At 40.9% G+C, this 20,417-nt stretch overlaps 1 long non-coding RNA gene across 1 annotated transcript in view; it reads right to left on the reverse strand.

Annotated features, from left to right (window-relative positions):
• LOC109147265 overlaps positions 1–16,863 on the reverse strand; it is a 92,064-nt gene extending 75,201 nt beyond the window's left edge. Inside the window, exons 1-3 of the long non-coding RNA XR_002048614.1 lie at positions 16,818–16,863; positions 2,883–2,889; positions 1,196–1,199 (exon numbers count right to left, since the gene is read on the reverse strand). This is a non-coding gene — a long non-coding RNA (uncharacterized LOC109147265). The remainder of the gene's footprint in view (positions 1–1,195; positions 1,200–2,882; positions 2,890–16,817) is intronic.
• Between the last annotated feature and the right edge of the window lie 3,554 nt (positions 16,864–20,417).

Raw genomic sequence — 20,417 nt, forward strand, 5'->3', positions numbered from 1 at the left:
CAAAATGTTTAATTGTAACCCTTGAATTTCAAACTCGGGCCTATTCTTTGTTAACCCAACCTCTAAACCACTTGAGCTAAATGTCTTCCTTGGAACTTACTCAATTTTAATCCCATTTAAATCATAAATCCTCATCTTTACCCAAATCCCCAAATTAAATCATCTTTTCCCCAATTTCATTCCCAAAATCCCTAAATTTCCCAAAGTCTTCCTCTTCTCTTTTCTCTACCCGTGAAACCACCGAAACCCACCCCCCACCCGTCGCCATCTTCAACCCGTCGACGCCACCCCTGCCGCTGCTGCCGACGCACCGCATCGCCGTCCACCGGAGTGGCCGTCCGCCGGAGCTGCGTTGCCGAGTGTAATTTTGCATTTCCTCATTTTAATCAAATTAACTAGATTATCAACTGATGAAATGAACTGACTGATTCAGCGATGAAGTCAGTCAGTAACAACAGATCATAGAGATGTTTAAAGGAAGAGATAACAGCACAAAGCAAAAACACAAAATGTTTACCCAGTTCAATACAGTGTGTATCGACGTCTGGGAGACGATCACATATGCGTCCAATCCACTTAATCATAATCCAATGTACAAAGGTAGAGAAACAATAATCTCGCCCAAGTGCCCCACACAAGGTACGTACCTAGTCTACACAGGTTTAGTGGATTGTTGAAGGTGGAGAGCATGCATACAGAAGTCCAATGAAATCCCTTTACTTAGAGAGCCAACTCTGATGCAGTCCACTTCAATGACGCTCTTTACAGTTGTTCCCACAATAGTGTGATCACAGTGTCCTTTCGTTTAAGCAGCATTGGTTCTTCTCAAGTTCTTCATCTTAATCACCATGAACATGTTGTATTGAGAAGAGGCATAGGAATCAAAGATCCGATCTCATAAAACTGATACGGAGTGTTTATTCTCTCTAAAGGCGTCACCCTAATTCTCGTCGAATGAGGATACTTATAGTTCCATAGATAGAACACTCTCTCCATAGATATCTTTGATTATAGATGGTAGGATAAGATTTGAATAATGTAATCTTAAAGATTCGGTCCATACCTTTCCAAAGCAGATACGCTGATCTTCTTTCCAAATCTGTCTTCTATAAAACCGCGTACAGCTTTTAAGTAAACAGCTTCCTAAAACATATCTTCAATGTCAGTCCCTCTGTTGTTGTATCTGATTGATCACTGCTCTGTAGAACAAAGCTGACACTAAGCTAATCCTATCTTAGTATGCCATAATAATATTGCTAATTATAAGTTGGGGTTTTTGAACAATTAAAACACTAACAAACTCCCCCTTTGGCTATTATTTGGCAAAACAACTCGACTATGTAGAAACACATAAACGGAAAGAACAAAGATAGGCTATCATAAAACAAACAACCCAAGTATCTGATTACATAGCAGAAAGAAAAGCACAGCATACAAGTTATGCTGGATCAAAACAACAGTCAAAGAACATTCTTCAAATAAACGGTGGTGCCATCACAATCAACGCCCAGCCAAGGCCAGAAGGTACACAAAAACAACTCCCCCTGAGTTCATACTCCCCCTTTTTGCCAATGAGAGCCAAAGCATGGTCAAGCATTGTAGGGAGTGTCACTGTCAGACTTCGCAGGTTCAGCAGCAGCAGCAGATTCAGATAGGCTTAAACGAAGAAGAACGATTGCCAGCTCAGTACGGGCCCCTGTCAGTTGTTTAGCAATTATACCGTGAACTGTCTCAAGCTTAGAGACCCTTGCCTTTAACTGAATGGAGAGTTGAAGATCCCTTGCATGTGGCAAATCATCAGCCACTGTATCAGGTTCAGAAATAGAGGGGGCAATCACCGGTGTAACATCACAAATATGATCTCCAATCAAAAGACGCCGATCAACAGTATAGAGAAGGGTTGGACTAATTACTTCACTCGGCAATGGCTCAAGACCCTTTGTTGTGAGAATTCCATAAATCAAATTCGGAAAGGGTAGCCTTACCTTCTGCTCTCGTGGATGGATCATGGTGAGAATATGAGAGTAAATCCAGGCACCCAGATCAATCGCCTTCTTCGTTCCAATTCGAAACAAGAAACCTGCCAATTGCTTACCAACTGTACGAAAGTGAGCTGAAGGAAGCCAGTTGTGTAGAGCAAGACGATGCAGAATGACATATCTGGAGGTGAGCTGAGAGCTAGGCAGATAATCCTTGTCACCGATAGGCCATATATCAATCTGTCCACCTGTTAGAGTCTTGGCCACCAAGTTCCAATCAGTAATAGCTTCTTCTTGCACTGCTGTCAGTCCATAATATTCATTGATCATGTTAGGCCCAAAGATGTACCATTTCCCTCGAATGAAGATTTGCATTGGTCGTGGCCCAGTCAAAATGTCTATCTCTTCATTGAGATTACAGTAGAATTCAGAAGTGAGGAGCTTCGAGTATGGGCAGATGGAGGTGACAGTCTTAAGCAAACCCACTTCACTCAGCAGTGGTAGGATATCACACACGGAATTCAGCTGGTTTTCATCAACAGACCTTTGAACAATAAGGTTTCTTTTGACCATGGTGGACCATTTTCCTTGAGCAGTGGGGGATACAAACTGGGGCTTGTAAACAGATGTGTCAGAACTTTCAACAGGTTGAACCTCAGGAGTTATACTTCGACCTCTGGAACAAGTAGATGGTTTCCCCTTTCTGGCAAAGGATGTGGGAACAACAGCAGGCTGAGTAGCAGTAGAACCTTTTTGTTTAATAGAGGACCGCAGTGTCTTGAACACTTGTTGGATAGGAGGATTGACTTCAGGTTCGATGGTCTCACTAGACTTCCGTCTCTTCTCAGGCTGATCCACATCAGCATTATCATCACGAGTCTCAACAACAACTTTCACAGGTACATTCTTCCTTTTGGATCTTCTCGTTTCTTTGGATGGGGATTGAACAGGAGACACAGAGTGACTTGAATCAGAAACATGTGCAGATGAACTTCCAAGGAGATTCGTAATCTCTCTAATTTTAAAGGTGGAGGAATCAGGATGTGCAGTAGCCTCAACCGTCGGAGCCGTAGATGCATGAGCATGGGTACCATAGACTTCAGCAAGGATCTTTTCATCTTCACTTGAGGACTCAGATTGATATATCACTCGATATAGTTCTGGAACTCCATCCATTTTCTCGAACTCACGAGGGCTTGAGAGCTTAACAATTTCAACCTCAGCAGGCAAATTAGAGGGATTAATAGAGGAACCTATACCTTGTGGGACATCAGCAATAACAGCAGAGGACAGAGCAATATCATCAGCCGAGAAAACAACCAAACTTCGATCATTGGGCTCATCAAACGATTTTTCTTCCTCCTCAGACACATTAAGAGCCCACTTTTCAAAGAATCAGACTTCATAGAAGGTAAATAAGGGGGATCAACAGATACAGAAGATTTCACAGAAATTAAAGCAGCCACATTCTCAGAATCAACAGGCACAGTAGATGGGGCAGCATTAGACACTAGATCCTCAGGTTTATCAAGCGAAATTTCTATAGGGGAGTCAGAAGTATTTGACCTGTTACGCAGAATCTCAAGACGATGTCTGGCTTCATTCTCGGCAGCCTGAAGAGATAGGGGTTGTGCAACTGCTCGATGACAGGAGATTCCTTCTGACTCAAGGGCTCTTTGAGCAAAGTAGTGAAGGAACGCCCTAGCGCGATTTCCATCTGAGGGCTTTGGAATAGATGCCAGATTAACGTCATCACCTGCTTCGGAGGCCAGCAACAAGAGTTCACTGGTGTCATCGTCGGACCAGTCGGCATAGAACTCTGGGTAATCGGACAGCACTGTGACAATGATTTCATCGCAGAGAAGGGGATCAAGCTTTAACTTTTTCTTCATAGCCAACTGGAGCAAGGTTTTGACATGTTTGGTGGTTGTTTCTTGTGAATGAACCTTTCTCCCAAGCTTGATAATAATGTTACGAACTGCATCCGCCATTGGTGAGAGATTCAAGAAAATGAAGAAGTAAACCCTAGATAGGAGATCAAAGAGAATACAGACGGTGTGCAGAGATAGTCTCTTGTTTGTTCTCACAAGCCTGACTCGGTAATCGATTATAAACCCAAGGGAGAAGAACCTCAATAAATGCAGCTAGTCAGAATACATGCAGAGCCGATGTGATTGACGCAACGGTATACCTCCTTTTTAGGAAAGAAACGGATGCTAGGCATATTTGACATTTGAAAAAGTCTAATCACTTTTATGGTAATTTAGGTTAAGATATTCTCTTAACAAAAATGAAGGGTGTTTTAAAAGGAAGTCAAAACTGAAATTTTACCAGTATATGTAAACCATGCACTCTCCTTCTGAGTGACGATCTACCCTATTAGTAAATTCTGCAGATTCCCAGAGCAGATCTAAGAATTTCAAACCGGTTTGCGTCTAGGGGCTTAGTCAGAATATCAGCCAATTGTTTCTCTGTTTGAATATATTCCAACTCAATCTCCTTCGATTCTACCAAGTCTCTAATGTAGTGATCCCTTATATCAATATGCTTCGTTCTGGAGTGTTGAACTGGATCCTTTGAAATATTGATAGCACTGACATTGTCACAATAGAGTGTCATAATTCCTTGAGTAAAACCATAGTGTAATAGCATCTGTTTCATCCATACTAACTGAGTACAACATCCACCAACAGCTATGTATTCTGCCTCTGCAGTACTTAAGGAAATTGAATTCTGTTTCTTACTCAGCCACGACACCAAGTTCTTAACAACAAAGAAGCATCCACCAGATGTACTCTTACGGTCATCAATATTTCCTGCCCAGTCAGCATCATAGTACGCAATCAGACTCAGTTCACTGTCCTTGGAGTACCATAGTCCATATTGAATCGTTCCTTTTATATATTTCAGAATTCGTTTAGCAGCTATGAGGTGTGATTCTTTTGGATCAGATTGATAACTTGCACATATTCCAATACTGAACATTATGTCTGGTCGACTAGCCGTCAGGTACAGCAGACTTCCTATCAAGCTTCGGTAGACTGTGTTATCCACTGATACACCTGTCGTCTTTGGATACTTTTGTGGAGGTGGAGATCGGTGTCCTGGATGGTTTACATGATTCCAGATCAAACTTCTTCACTAAATTCTTAGCGTACTTTCTTGTGAGATAAAGTACCCTTCAGGACTTTGATCTGGAATCATGCAGTCCTAGGAAATACGTCAGTTGACCAACCATGGACATCTCAAATTCTTCCTTCATAACTTTTACTAACTCAACTGTGTATTTCTGTAAAGTTGATCCAAACACAATGTCATCCACGTAGATCTGAGCAATGGTGACATGACTTCCAGTGGTTTTCACGAATAATATTTTGTCAACACTTCCTCGTTTATAACCATGCTGTAGCAGATACTGTGTTAGGCGTTCATACCATGCCCGTGGGGCTTGTTCAAGGCCATAGAGAGCTTTTCTGAGCTTGTAGACATGTGATGGATGCTCTGGATCTTCAAATCCCTTAGGTTGCGCCACATAGATATCTTCATGCAGGTATACATTCAAAAACGCTGTCTTGACATCCATCTGAAACAGTGTAAATCCCAGAATGCATGCAACAGCTAACAGAATTCTGATTGACTCTAGTCTAGCCATAGGAGCAAACGTTTCATCATAGTCAATTCCTTCTATCTGAGTGTATCCTTGTGCCACTAACCGAGCTTTGTTCCTTGCAATATTCCCAGCTTCATCAGTTTTATTTTTGAAGATCCACTTTGTTCCAATTATGTTGACACGATCAGGTCTTGAAACTAGATCCCAAATATGATTTCGATCAAACTGATGTAGTTCCTCCTGCATTTCCTTGATCCACAGATCATCCTGTAAAGCTTCTTTTACATTCATGGGTTCTATCTTTAAGGTATAGCAAGCAGATCCAGATATTTCTATCAGATTATTTCTTATTCTGCTCCTGGTCTTCATCCCATCTGTTGGATCACCAATAATGTTATCTGATGGGTGATTTTTCTGAGTTCTGGTGGGTTTGTCTTTACCTGTCATTTATAAGAGTTGTCTCCTATTCAGAACTTTCTTGATCTTCATCTGAGGATTCTTGTGATTTGGGCTGACTGTTGCCATCTGCAGTATTCAGTTCACTGAGAGGAAGCTTTGTCACTAGATCAGTCACTGTTGTGTCTACTGAATCTTCTGGACTGTCGTCTATAACAACATTTACTGATTCAATTACAGATTGAGTTCTTGTTGTAGACTCTGTAGGCACGACTATTTGGAGAGTATCCAAGGAAGATGCTTTCATCACGCTTAGGTTCAAACTTCCCTCTTCGTTCTCTATCAACCAGCACATAACACTTTGTCCCAAACACATGAAAATACTTCAGGTTTGGCTTCTTTCCCTTCCAGATCTCATATGGTGTTTTCGTCGTTACTGGTCTAAGATAGACCCTATTCACTGTATGACAGGCTGTGTGAACTGCTTCAGCCCAGAAGCGCTGCGGCAGATTAGAAGCAAGTGACATAACTCTAGCCATTTCTTGCAAGGTTCGATTCTTTCTTTCCACCACACCATTCTGTTGAGCAGTTCTAGGAGCTGAGAACTCGTGTGATATACCGTGCTCGGAGCAGAAATCTGAGTATAGTGAATTCTCAAATTCTTTTCCATGATCACTTCTCAGTCTCTGAATTTTTATTATAGGCTCATTCTTTTCCTTTTGAACCCTTATGCACAAGGTTTTAAAGGCCTTGAATGCTTCAGATTTTTCTCTTAGAAAGTATACCCAGCTGTATCGAGAGAAATCATCTATACACACAAATATGTATTTCTTTCCCCTAATGCTTTCAGTCTGCGTTGGCCCCATGAGGTCTATGTGAACAAGCTCTAGACACTTCTCTGTAGTGATAACTCTTACTGCTTTGTGCGGAGTTCTAATTTGTTTCCCAATGGCACATGCACCACAAACTCTCTCCAGTTCTATTATGATCTTAGGTACTTCTCTCACAACTTCTAGATTGATCAGCTTATCCATATCTCTGAAGTTTACGTGACCCAATCGTCTATGCCAAAGTTTTGATTCATCAGATTTAGATATAGGTGACATGCAGTTTCGTTTGCCAAAACGTAACAATTGTATGAGGATCGGGTTCCTTCCATGACAAGTTGATCTGCTTTGTCACTAACTCTGCAGCAGTTACGATCGAAGCACACATTCCAATTTTGATCACACAACTGACTGATACTGATCAGATTTGCTTTCAACCCACTGACTAACAGAACCTCTTCTAAGTGAGGTAAACCTGGTACATTCAGGGTACCTTTCCCAACTATTTTCCCTTTTTGCCCGTCGCCATATGTAACAGATCCATTGCTTTGTTGAACAGCCATGAGACACTTTACATTTCCAGTCATATGTCTTGAACAGCCACTGTCGAAATACCATCTAGCTTTAGTCGTAGACGCAATCAGAACTATAGTGGGGTAGCATATAACTTCTGACTTTCTGACCCAAACCTGTCTAGTGAACGGTGTAATAGTCTTGTTCTGATATTTTTCCTTCCTTTGATCTCTGTAGAAAAAATAACACTCAGGCCGAGTATGTCCATTTGTTTGATAGTAGTGGAAAATGGGAGTGTATTGTCTAACTCTGACAAACTTATTTTTGAACCTTGAATAATGAGATTGACGAGTTACTTTGACAAAGTCAGTATCTGCAGTCTGATCATATATCTTTCGCTTGTCATTTTTCTGCACTGACCGAGATGACTGTTCTTGTTCAAAGCTGTGAACTGCTGTGGCCTTAAACATACCCTCTTTGACAAACATAGGAGCATTATTCGAAGATTCACCTCGTTCAAATCCTAGGCCCTTTTTATCATTAGGATTTCTGCCAGAATCCAGAATCTTGTCTAAAGTTGATGTGGTGTCCATCATCTGGATATTTTTCTTCAGACCTTCCAATTCCTTTATCAGTTTTCCTTCTCTGGATCTTATCTGAGTGATAAGATCTTCTTTTATGACAAGATCTGTATTTAGTTTTTTTAGAAGATCATCCCTTTGCTTCAGCTCGTCATTCAGATTTTTATTGACTTTCACTAGTTGTTCCCAGCTTGCAACAAGTTTAGCAAATTCCATTTCAAGTTGGGTATGTCTCTCTTCAAAATCATCTGTTGATATATAAGATTCTTCATCTGATTCATTTCCGTCTGACTGAATATCTGTAGCTGTAAAGAAAGCTACAAAGTTTCCCACATCATCATCTGACTGATCATTAGATGCTTCATCCTCATCATCATTTAGTGTAGCTACTGACAAAGCCTTTTTCCTCTTGAGATACGTTGCACATTCTGCCTGTATGTGTCCATAACCTTCACACTCTCTACACTGCACTGACCGGTTGAGAGACCTCCCTGTATCTGTGGAACTGTTTCTGTTCTGTCTTGTTCAACCAGTCTGGGATTGATTGTTCCGTGAAAAAGGTGTTGTTTCAGTTTTCTGATATGAGGAGTTATTGCCTTTGTATTGTGTCTTGGTGGGTTGACCTTCACTCTTTTTATTGAATCCTTTTAATATTTTCTTGAAAATCTTGGTTAGAAGTGCCAAGGTTTCATCATCTATGTCGTCTGTGTCAGATTCTCGATCAGCTTCAGCCACAAAAGCAACTGACTTTCCGTTTCTATTGCCAGCAAGATCATCATCAGCAAGCACTTCAAGTTCATATGTGTGTAAACTTCCCATAAGATCTCCTACAGTCTTCTTTTCCCATCCTGTGTGTTCCTGAATAGCAGTTACTTTCATCTGGAAGCGTTTAGGTAAAGATCAAAGGATCTTTTTGACTACTCTTTCATCAGTGAATGGTTCACCAAGAATTGAGGCTCTATTCATCAGATTCTGAACCCGACTTTGAAAGGTCGAAATGGTTTCCTCTTCATTCATTCTAAGGGCTTCAAATTCTGACAACACCATTTGTAGCTTTGACTGCTTGACATCACTAGTTCCCTCAAATCTGGTCTCAAGAATTTCCGATACACGTTTAGCTTCTTTTACCCCTGTGACAAGGGTAAAGACAAATTCATGCAGAGATCCTACAATAGAGTTCAACGCTTTGTTGTTTACATCAGAGGCATTCATTTCATCGTCTGTCCAAGTCTCCATGGGCTTATATCCCCAGTGGTTCCATCAGCATTTTGAACAGTTGGACTGCTCCACCCAGTTAGGACAGTACGATAAACCCTGGTACCTTGTGCTTGCAGATAAATCTCCATGCGAGCCTTCCAGAAAGAGTAGTTGTGACCATCTAGTTCTGGTGGTTTATACTTGCATCCATCCTGAACAAAAACAGCCAGCCAACGAACACACACAGAGGCACTTCCAAAAGACAGAGAACAATGCAAAACTACAAAACCCGTACGGATCAAGTCACTATGTAGACTTAAAAGCTCTAATACCACATGTAATTTTGCATTTCCTCATTTTAATCAGATTAACTGGATTAATCAACTGATGAAATGGACTAACTGATTCAGCGATGAAGTCAGTCAGTAACAACGGATCATAGAGATGTTTAAAGGAAGAGATAACAGCACAAAGCAAAAACACAAGATGTTTACCCCGTTTAATACAGTGTGTATCTACATCTGGGGGACGATCACATAGGCGTCCAATCCACTAAATCATAATCCAATGTACAAAGGTAGAGAAACAATAATCTCACCCAAGTGCCCCGCACAAGGTACGTACCCAGTCTACACAGGTTTAGTGGATTGTTGAAGGTGGAGAGTCATGCATACAGAAGTCCAATGAAATCCCTTCACTTGGAGAGCCAACTCTGATGCAGTCAACTTCAATGACGCTCTTTACAGTTGTTCCCACAACAGTGTGATCACAGTGTCCTTTTGTTTAAGCAGCAGTGGTTCTTCTCAAGTTCTTCATCTTAATCACAATGAACATGTTGTATTGAGAAGAGGCATAGGAATCAAAGATTTGATCTCATAAAACTGATACGGAGTGTTTCTTCTCTCTAAAGGCGTCACCCTAATTCTCGTCGAATGAGGATACTTATAGTTCCATAGATAGAACACTCTCTCCATAGATATCTTTGATTATAGATGGTAGGACAAGATTTGAAGAATGTAATCTTAAATTCGATCCATACCTTTCCAAAGCAGATACGCTGATCTTCTTTCCAAATCTGTCTTCTGTAAAACCACGTGCAGCTTTTAAGTAAACAGCTTCCTAAAACAGATCTTCAGTGTTAGTCCCTCTGTTGTTGTATCTGATTGATCAGTGCTCTGTAGAACAAAACTGACACTAAGCTAATCCTATCTTAGTATGCCATAATAATATTGCCAATTATAAGTTGGGGTTTTTGAACAATTAAAACACTAACACCGAGAGAGAGAGAGAGAAGCCGAGCGAGAGAGAGAGAGAGAGAGAGCAGCGAGAGAGAAGAAAAAGAGGAGAAGTCTTGGGCCTTTTTTGTTGAGCTTTGGGTCATCATCAATCATTCCTAGAAGGTCAAGTTTGGCTAGAAAAGCGGAATGGGTGGATTCCCATTACCTCGTTCTTGAAGGTAAAGCTTTTGATCCAGAATTTTTTCCTAATTCCTTGTTGGATATGCTTAGATTTCAAGGTTTGTTGGATGGGTTTCTCGCCATAAGGGCCGAGACTTACCCGAGTTTGGTTAAGGAATTTTATCGTCACATGGTTGTGACAAAGGAGGGCGATAAGCTTGAGATCACTTCTAAAGTGAGAGGTGTGAAGGTTATGTTATATGAAAAGAGGCTGGCTCAGCTTTTGAGTTTGACTGCTTCCGGAGTTGCTCAGTACAGTGGTCATTCTTGGATTAGTACGGATACCATGGGGTACCGGGACTATTTAAGTTATCTGTTGGGTCGTACGAGTGGTTTCACTCAAGCTTCAATGCCGGAGAAAAAGTGGTTGTCTACGGAACAAAGGATCTTGGTTATGATGGTATCGGATTGTTTGTTGCCTAATAATAACAAAAGCAGTTTGTTGGGAAAGTTGGAGTGCACCTTTGCCTTTTGCCTCAAGAATATGTTCAAGTTCAACTTTCCAGCTCAGATGTTGCAGCATATGGTTTTCTGTTGGGATCATAACCGGAAAAGCCTATCGTATGGCATGGTGTTGAGCAGGATTTTGGTTAGAAAAGATGTAAGCGTGGATGGTTGTCTCCCGAAGGCCGTGGGAAAGATGGTGTTGGATGCCACCAATCTTCGGAGTTGTAATTTGTTTCAGTTGGAAGATGGTGAGTACATCACGCTTGAAGAAGTGGCAAGGAAAGCACCTGATGAGAGGGCAGAGTTAGCAACGGAGCTTGGGATCCATGCCCGGAAGTTGAGCCTCGCAGTCCAAAGTTTGGGCGGTGACGAAGAAGTTGAGGAAGAAGTAGGCCAAGAAGAAAAGGTGTAAGCACCGGAAGCTGCCGAAGCTGAAGAAAGTGATTCGGATAATGAGAAAAATCGGAGAAGGAAAGAAGCTCGCACGAAGAGGGAGCATGATGCCATGGCACATGAGGAGCGCATTGTCACCTTGCTTCGCCAGCAGAACAGCATGATTGCAGAAGGCTTCGCGCTTATGAAGGCGCAGTTCGTCGCAGTGCACCAGAGGATAGACCAGATTGAAGCCAGTTCTAGCCGCAAAAGTGAAGACGAAGAGGAGTCTGAGGAAGCCGAGGAGTCGGAGAGTGAGGAGTTCTAGCTTGTGCTGTGGTAATCCCGTTCGCCTTTTCCTTGTTGTTGTTTCCTTCGTAGCTGTTGTTAGTTGGTGGTAGTATGTTGCTTGCCTTGTGTGCTTGCTTGTTTTTGCTTGTTGCCTTGTTGTTTAGCTAGCTTAGTAGTTGGTGTTTGGAGTTAGTTGTCTAGTGCTTGGTTGTTGTCTAGAAGTCGGTGGTTGTGTTGAGGCTAGAGTTCTTGATGCTCAATCTATCCGTTTGTTAAACTCTTGCCAATCCTTGAATTGAAATACCTTCTTTCTTGCTTTGAAATTCTTGTGAATTCTTTTGGAGTCTTTGACCAAAAGAGATTGTTCTTAAACCTCTTGTCACAATGTTGTTTCTTTTCACCGTTTGCTTTTAATTCGTCGTACCCAAGCTTCGGGGACGAAGCTTCTTTGAAGGGGGAGAGGATGTGACACCCCAAAATCCAAATCCAATTAAGGGATTAATTGAGTAATTAATCCTATTTCAATTTGTAATTTAATTCCTTAAATTCCTGAAATTTAATAGTTGGGGACTAGTAATTGACTAGTCAACCCCAAAGTCAAAGTTGTACCTTGAGCTTTGTAATGAGTTCCTTTGTTCCTTACACTTCCTTATGTTAGTAAGGGTATTCTTGACCTTTCACTTGTTGTTGGCAATGTAACCTAACCTTGTAAGACCACTTTCATTCTCTCCTTACACTTTTCTAAAAATCTAGCTCCACCCTCTCTCTAAAAGGTGAGTAGCTTTTCTTCCAAGCAAAGTTGGAACCTTGCCAAAACTTCAAGATTTTCTTCCAAGATTCAACCTTTCTTATATTTGGGCATCTAGGAGGGTAAGATCTAAGTTCATCTTGTGTTTTTGGTTTTATCTAAGGTGTCTTTTCTTAAAGATAGGATCTTTATGATCTTTTGGTTTGTTCTTGAAGTGGGTTTGGAAAGTGAGCCTAGTGAGGAGCTTGTTGAGGTGTAAAGTGAAGTCTTTAGTCTACAAGAGGTAACCCATGCTCTACAAAACCTATTTTGCTTACCTATATGTGATTTCTTAGATTCTACATGTGTTTTGCTATGAAATGTGAGTGTTGATGCATGATCTTGTGAAAATGCATATCTAGAGTTTGTGTTTAGGATTCATTTGTGCCATTGCTTGGCATTTCTTTTGATTCAAGTCATTTTGTTGTATTTGGTGAGATTTGGCATGTTTTGGGCTTGAATTTGAGTTGGAGATGAAAAATCCGCGAAGTGTTGTTTTGTGGTACAGGTTGTACCCGCGGGCGGAACGACGGGTAAGAGGCCCACCCACCGCCCACCCGCGGGGTACGTGTGGTAAAGAAGCCTGTACCCGCGGGTACACAATGTTGGATGTTGGGGGATTTGTTCCCCGTGATTCTTTTGACTCGGTATTTGATCTTTTGACTTCCCGATGTTCTTTTATGGAACTATTTGAGTGTCTTCTTGATGTTTTGTATGTCTAGAACTATATGGTAGGATTCCATGTAGGTTTTGGTGTCGTGAATCGTGCTAAGTGTACAACATTGTGTTTCGTTGAACCGTGATGAGTCTTGTGTGTTCTTCGGAACTACGTTTGGTTTACCAGTTTGATAAGCATGCTAGTTCGGTGTTTAAATGCTAGCGTGTGTGTTGTTTGTACCTTCCTATTGGTTGATGACAACTTGTGTTATTCATCGTTGTTGTTGTTGGTCTGTGACCCATTCCTTGATTGAGTGTTTCATATCTTCGTTGTGATCCGTTGATTGATTCCTGTTGTGGTGTGACGTGTGTGTGGCTTTACCTGGAGTGCACGATTAGTGGTATGGGACACTAGTCACCAAGGTATTGCAGCGGTCCTCATGGTGGCCGTGACGTGATTATGGAGTTGTGGCCTTTGTGTAAGGTTCACGTGATTCTTGGGTGGCATGTGTTGCCGTGTGTGTGTACGGTACCCTCGTGTACTATGAAATTGGTGGTTGGTGGTTTGTTGGTGGGGGACGACGGTCCTAGGAGGGAAAAGGTTGGACTAAGAAGTACAGGGGTCCTAGAGGTAATGGTTGAAAGAAGATACAACGTTGGGGGTAGCCATAAGGTTGGAACCGGGCATAAGGAAGGCATATCAACTCGTGATGGGTGATGTCACGAGGGCTTGTGTAGCCGTGGTTATGAGTTCTCTTTCTTGTGACGTGTGTAGTCACAAGGGCATGTGTTGCCATTGGTCTTGTCTTTTTCCTTTGTGTTGTGGTTTTCCTTTGTGGTTTGGGATGTGTTCCCGTATCCTTGATCGAGAGAGTGTTGAGTCTTGCGTTGACTATTGCTCTTGGTTTTATACTTATATACTTATGTATTCCGTTTCAAAAATGGCTTTACAACTTATATCTTATCTATGTATGATATTTCACATGTATTGGTGGGTTACCAGCTTTATTCGCTGACCGGGCGTCGTCCCATGTTTTATTGTGTTCTTTCAGGTGATGTCTAGGCGAGTGCACAGTCTAGTGCCTGTTAGCATAGCTTCTCCCGTTTGTTTTATGGCCTGTGAGCCGCTCTAGTTGTAGACTTTTGAGACTTTGGATAGTTGTAAACAATGCAGATATCGCCGTAGCGTTCATCCTTGTTGGTGAACGTGGCATAACACCCTATGACTTGGATTTATATTTATCCAGTTATCTTTTAGTCTTCCGCTGTGTTTGTTGTTTAGTTGTGTTATCTACATGTTTAAGGCTTTTAAATAGCTTGTTTTTAGGGGGTGTTACATCATCTGTGTCAGATTCTCGATCAGCTTCAGCAACAAAAGCCACTGACTTGCCTTTTCTGCTGACTGCAAAATCATCATCAGCCAGCACTTGAAGTTCATAAGTATGTAGATTACCCATAAGCTCTCCCACACTCTTCTTCTCCCAACCTGTGTTTTCCTGAATTGCAATCACTTTTATTCGGAATCGCTTGGGCAGAGAGCGAAGGATCTTCTTGACAACTCTTTCATCAGTAAATGGTTCACCAAGTACTGAAGCTCTGTTCATCAAATTCTGAACACGACTATGGAAGTTAGAGATAGTTTCTTCTTCACTCATCATGAGGGCTTCGAACTCTGATAGAACCATCTGAAGCTTTAACTACTTGACATCACTGGTACCATCAAATCTAGTTTCAAGAATTTCCCATACACGTTTTGCCTCTTTTATCCCTGTGACCAAGGTAAAGACTGATTCATGTAGAGATCCTACAATAGAATTCAGTGCTTTATTATTCAGATCAGAGGACGACATCTCATCTTCAATCCATGTCTCCATTTGTTTGACCTCAGCAGATCCATCAGCATTCTGAACTGTCGGAGGACTCCATCCAGTGAGGACAGTACGATAAACTCTAGTGCCTTGTGCTTGAAGGTAAATCTCCATTCGAGCATTCCAGAATGAATAATTGTGACCATCCAATTTTGGTGGTTTCATACTTGCATCCATCTTGAATCAAAACAAACAACCAGCCAGAACACACACGCAGAGAGCAATCTAACAGCCAATAGACAACCAAGTAAACAGCTTCTTAAAAAGAGAACAATGCAAAAAGTTCTTCCCGTACGGATCAAGTCACTATGTAGACTTAAAAGCTCTGATACCACATGTAATTTTGCATATCCTCAGTATAAGACTATCGATAGTTTTTATCAACTGAAATACTGGACTGACTAACTGAGAGACTTAATTTATCAGTCATCCAGTTAGAAAGCAGATTAGTTTAAAGCGGAAGACTAAAGCAGAAAATAAATCAACACATATGATGTTTACCCAGTTCGATACAATGTGTATCTACATCTGGGGGATGATCATCGAGGCGTCCAATCCACTAAATCATAATCCAATGTACAAAGGTAGAGAAATAGCAATCTCACCCAAGTGCCCCACACAAGGTCAGTACCCAGTCTACAAAGGTTTAGTGGATTGTTGAAGTCGGAGAGCCACGGATGCAGAAGTCCAATGAAATCCATTCAATTGGAGAGCTAACTCTAATGCAGTCCTCTTCAATGACACAGTCCCACGTTGTTCCCACAACTGAGTGATCTTCGCGTCCTTTCGTTTAAGCAACGTTGATTCTTCTCAAGTTCTTCATCATAATCACCAAGAACTTATTGTCTTGAGAAGAGGCATGACAATCAGAGATGTGTGTTTCTATTTAGCATCGAGTGTTTTTTGGCTTCAATCAACGCAACCCTAATTCTTGATCGAATGATGATATATATACTTCCTTGGTAAGAACACTCTCCAAAAATATCTTTGATTGTATATGGTAAGACTTTTTGTGAAGAATGAAATCTTTAAGATTCGGTCCATACCTTCGAGGCTGATCCGCTAATATTCTTTCCAAAACTGTCATCACAAACCGCGTTCAGCATTTTGGAAACATCTTCCTTTATCAGATCTTCATTGGTAGTGCGTCTGTTGATTATACTGATCGGTCAATCGTCTATAAGAACAAACAGACACCAAGCTAAACCCTATCTTAATTTTCCATAATAATATTGCCAATTATATGTTGGGGTCTTCTTTTTTTTTTTTTAAAGAAATAAAACGTTAACAGTTGTCAACATTGTCAATTCTTTTGAAAACGGTCCTACCGTTTTAAAGTCAAGGCGTAGTTGTATTTCTGATCAAAAACTTTGTAGTTAGGTTTCACATGTCTGACAATGATGTAAGAACACTTTTGTCCGATAAAAGAATAATAGTACAATATTTGTAAAGTAATATACAATTGTACCATTATAGAGGTACACACAAAAAAATATTAATATTATAATGACCTAAATCATTCCAATAATGCAAAAACGTAATTGAAATATTGTGTCTTGTTCTAAATAATCAAAAGAAGATTAATTAAACGATTAAAAAAAATTAGCCTAAATTTGTTTTTTAAAAAATGCAAGAAAGTGATTTTCAAGGTTCTTGATTTATAATTTTTGATGCCAAACTTTTAATGCTATGTATTTAATCGGGCCAATTATTTGATCAAAGTTTATATTAGATTTTATATTGTATTTGTTAATAGATTTTAACATATTTGTAGTATATGTTTAACAATTATGTCAACTCTAATTGGAATGTGGTTGGAAGTTATGCCGTGAAACTATGCGTGAGGACTGGTTGGATACCCATGGTTTTAGCCTTTCATAAACTTAGTATTGTGAATCTCCTTGGTGCAAGTTAGAAATCTAAGCAATGGTTGTGTTGGGTGTTGACATGTTTACAAACTCCAACAATGTCCCTCTATTTGCTTTTGTTTTTTTTTTTTTTTTGAAGAAAACGAAATATATTAGATTAAAGAGAGTCAAGCTCTAGTACATGAGCAATAGAGTAAAAAGGGACCAAGAAACAATTCGAACACTCAGACTTAGATAAGTCCTCCCGAGCTAGCAAGTGGGCGACCCTAGCTATTCGCGGACAGTTTAACAAACAAAAAGCTGAGATTACAAAAGTCTCTAACTATTTCTCTAATATCCATTTGAGAGTGTAATTTTGCAATTCCTCATTTTAAGTAAATTAACAGAATTAGATGACTGATGTAGATTACTGATTGATTCATATAAGAGACCAATCAGTAATGATAAATCATGAAGAGAGTATAAGAGAAAGATAACCGCACAAAAGCCAAAGACACAGAATGTTTACCCAGTTCGATACGGTGTGTATCTACGTCTGGGGGACGATCACATAGGCGTCCAATCCACTAAATCATAAACCAATGTACAAAGGTAGATATACAATAATCTTACCCAAGTGCCCACACAAGGTTCAAACCTAGTCTACACAGGTCTAGTGGATTGTTGAAGATGGAGAGCCATGCATACAGAAGTCCAATGAAATCCCTTCACTTGGAGAGCCCACTCTGATGCAGTCCACTTCAATGATGCTCTATAAAGTTGTTCCCACAACATTGTGATCACAGTGTCCTTTCGTTTAAGCAGCAGTAACTCTCCTCAAGTTCATCATCTTAATCACCGTGAACATATTGTATTGAGAAGATACATGACAATCAAAGACCTAGTCTCATATAGCAGATATGAAGTGTTTCTTCTTAATTTCGGCGTAACCCTAATTCTCTTCGAATAAGGGTACTTATAGATCCTTCAATAACCACTCTCCATAGATGTCTTTGATTGTAAAAGGTAGGACTATAAAAGAGGAATGTAATCTCAGAAGATTAGGTCCATACCTTTCTTGAAAAAATACGCTGATCATCTTTCCATATGAGTCTGATAATACCGCGTAAGCCTTTTAAGAAATCAACTTCCTAAATCAGATCTTCAGTGTCAGTCCTTCTGTTGTTGTTTCTGATTGATCAGTTATCTGTAGAGCTAAACGGACAGACTCTAAACCTATCTTAGTATGCCATAATAATATTGCCAATTATAATATGGGGTTTTTGAACATTTAAAAACACTAACAAACTCCCCCTTTGGCTATTATTTGGCAAAACAACTCGACTATAAACTCAAAGAGCTAAGATATGTTATTATAAAGAAGCAACCCATATGTCCGAACTGATTACATAGAATAAAAACAGAAACATAGGATCCAAAACAGTTTAGGATAAAAAACATAACGCCCAGCCAGGGCCAGAAGGTACTCAAACAAAAAAACTCCCCCTGAGTTCATACTACTCCCCCTTTTTGCCAATGGTAGCCAAAGATCAAGCATTGGAGTGAGAATCACTGTCAGACTTCACAGGATCAGCAGCAGCATCAGCTTCAGTCATGCTCAAACGAAGAATAACAGTAGCCAGTTCAGTACGGACCCCTGTCAGTTGCTTTGCAATAATGCTGTGCACCATCTCAAGATCAGCAACTCTTGCCTTCAACTGTATGGAAAGCTGAACATCCTTAGCATGAGGAGAGTCATCAGGCACAGCATCAGGTTCAGAATTGGATGGGGCAGTCACAGGAACAACATCCCGAATGTGATCTCCAGACAGAAGATGTTTATCAACAGTATAGAGCAGCGTTGGACTGATCACTTCACTGGGCATAGGCTCAAGGCCCTGAGTGGTAAGGATGCCATATATCAGATTTGGAAAGGGTAGTCTTACCTTCTGTTCGCGTGGATGAATCAGGGTGAGGATGTGATAGTAAATCCATTTGCCCAGATCAAGTTGCATCTTTATTCCAATTCGAAATAAGAACCCAGCCAGAAGCTTGCCAACGGTGTGGAAATGGGCTGATGGGAGCCAGTTGTGAAGAGCTAGGCGGTGTAAAATCACATATCTTGACGTGAGATGAGAGCTTTGGAGATAGTCCTTGTCACCCGTAGGCCATGATTCTGTCTGCCCACCAGTCAGAGTTCTGGCAACTAAGTCCCAGTCAGTAACAGCTTCTTCTTGAACAGCTGGCAAGCCATAGTATTCATTTATCATATCCGGCCCAAAAACATACCACCTTCCTCTGATAAAGATCTGCATCGGCCGTGGCCCTGTGAGAATGTCAATCTCATCACTGAGATTGCAATAGAATTCATATGTGAGCAGCTTAGAGTAAGGGCAGATGTCCGTGACAGTTTTCAATAGTCCGACTTCATTCAGCAAGGGCAGAATGTCACAAACGGAGTTCAGCTGGTTCTCGTCCACTGATCTTTGAACAATAAGATCTCTTCTAACCATAGTGGCCCATTTGGTCTGTGCAGCAGGAGATACAAACTGAGGCCGGTAAACAGATGGGTCAGTTTCTTCAACAGGTGGGACCTCAGGGGTGATACTTCGACCTCTTGATCGTGTGGATGGCTTCCCTTTTCTGACATAAGGGGCTGGTACAGAGGTAGCTTGAACAGCAGCAGATCCTTTTTGCTTAACAGACGATCGCAGACTCTTGAACACTTGTTGAATAGGCGGGTTTCCTTCAGGCTTAACAGTCTCACTCGATTTTCTCTTCTTCTCAGGCTGATCCACATCAGCATTATCATCACCGGTCTCAACAACAACCTTCGTGGAATCAGGATGAGCAGTTGCCTCAACAGTTGGAACATCAGATGGAAGTGCTTGAGATCCATACACTTCAGCCAGTAATTTATCATCTTCGCTGGAGGATTCGGAATGATGAATCACTCGATATGGTTGAGGGATTGAAGCAGATGGTAGCCCAGCAAAGTGTCGCTCATGGTCCAGAATCTCTCCTAAAGATGTTGCAGTGTAAACTGGAATTCCACCTGTTTTCTCATACTTGTGGGGGCTTGATAAATCAACAGTTTCAACAGTAACAGGTAAGACAGGAGTATCAACAGCAGAGCAAGTTTCTTTAGAGTCATCAACAATCTCAATCCGAGGCAGAGCAACATTATCAGAAGCATAAACAACTAAACTCAATTTATTTGGCTCATCAGAGGACTTTTCTTTCTCATCAGACACATGCAAGACATCAGTTTTCACACCAACAGACTCACTCACAGGCAGAGATGTAGAATCAACATTCACAGGGGGATTCTCGAAATCCAAAGCAGTTAAATTTTTAGAAATAACAGGCACACAAGATGGGGTAGCAGAAACATCAGGTTTATCTGGTGAGATTTCAATAGGAGTTTCAGAATTGTTTGACCTGTTTCGGAGGATCTCCTGTCTGTGTTTTGCCTCTTTCTGAGCAGCTTCGAGATACAGAGGGTGCGCCTCCGCTTGCCGTCGAGAAGGAATGCCCCGGCCCGATTTCCATCCAAGTGTTCTGGAATATATACTAGAGAAACTTCAT

The sequence above is a fragment of the Ipomoea nil genome, unplaced genomic scaffold (genome assembly GCF_001879475.1).
Source record: "Ipomoea nil cultivar Tokyo-kokei standard unplaced genomic scaffold, Asagao_1.1 scaffold1978, whole genome shotgun sequence".
Classification (NCBI taxonomy): domain Eukaryota; kingdom Viridiplantae; phylum Streptophyta; class Magnoliopsida; order Solanales; family Convolvulaceae; genus Ipomoea; species Ipomoea nil.